The 1,276-nt window shown below is 38.9% G+C and overlaps 1 protein-coding gene across 1 annotated transcript in view; it reads right to left on the reverse strand.

The window, feature by feature from the left end:
* Positions 1-1,276, reverse strand: part of LOTGIDRAFT_163647 (hypothetical protein) — a gene marked incomplete at both ends in the record, with an annotated part of 3,997 nt that overhangs the window by 1,491 nt on the left and 1,230 nt on the right. The gene's annotated exons all lie outside the window — the stretch shown is intronic.

The following is a 1,276-nucleotide window of genomic DNA, read 5'->3' on the forward strand; positions in this document are numbered from 1 at the left end:
AAAGCTGTAGAATTGCATCGTCGGGTCTGTTTGGATCTGGGTTTCTATTAAAAGCTTTACGAACTGCCGTTAAACCAGTAGTGTTATCGATATTGGTATACATAGAAGAAACGTCGATAGAAATTAAAATAGCATTAGAGGGAACTCGAAGATTTTTTATTTTATTGACAAAATCGGTGTCTTTAAGGTAGGCGCGATGTTGGCATGCTAGAGGTAGTAAGAAATGATCAATGTATTCTGACACTGCATATGACTCACTACCACAGTCAGATATAATCGGGCGGCCTTTAGGGATTTTATTCGAGATAAACCACTCCTTGGTTGGATTCTTATGGATTTTAGGCAAAGTGTACAAATGTCTCTCGCGACAATCAGGTTTGGCAGACAGATAGTCATATTGTTTCTGTTTGAGATAACTAGTTTTGACTAAATCGGCAAGAATATTATTAATCATGTTAGCAGTTTCTTTGAAAATTGGTTTCGGTAAAATGGCATAATGTTTAGGATTATTCAGTTGATTCTCTGCTTCTGAAACGTAATCCTCCCTATTCAGAATGACACAACATGAACCTTTGTCACTCTTTTTAATAACAATGCTATCGTCTTTCTTAAGTAAGTTTAACGCTTCACGTTCCACTCGTGTGAGATTAGGCTTTTCGTGTGTTATGAAAAGGTTCACTGTTTGGCTATTCATACTCGCAAATGCTTTCAATATTTCAGGATGGATGGCGGCCTGAGGGGGTGTCCACTTGGATTTAGGAATAAACATTGTTCTAGCACCACGTGGGGGGTGGTTTCGAAAAAAATATGTGCAGCTAAGATTTCGTTGAAATCGTTCAATGGATGGTCGGAGATAATTCAAGTTAGCTATCTTTGGTGTGGGAATAAACTTAAGTCCACGGTCTAAGATTGAATGCTGAAGGGGTGTGAGAATTTTGTGGCTCAAGTTAACTACAGTTTGGCCTAGCGGTGGCCTCTCAGTATTTTTATCCCCAGTAATTAGTTTAAAGACTTACTCGATGCTTGAAGCTGGTGTATCCAAAACAAATAAATGCTGTTTGCTGTTTCTGGAGACCAATGAAGATTATCAACTGTTTCGAATTCTTCTTCGTAGGGTGGTAAGATTGTTGCGCTGTTGATACTGGACTCCATCATCATGTTGTTGAGGGTGCTGAGGTTCTGTTGTGCTTTCTTCGAGATTTTATTTGAAATGGGTATACATGTGAAGAGGATCTTGGAGTTTGGGAAGGTTTTGTTGGCTGTTGCGATTAATTTC

This window comes from Lottia gigantea (assembly GCF_000327385.1).
Source record: "Lottia gigantea unplaced genomic scaffold LOTGIsca_41, whole genome shotgun sequence".
Taxonomy (NCBI): Eukaryota; Metazoa; Mollusca; class Gastropoda; family Lottiidae; genus Lottia; species Lottia gigantea.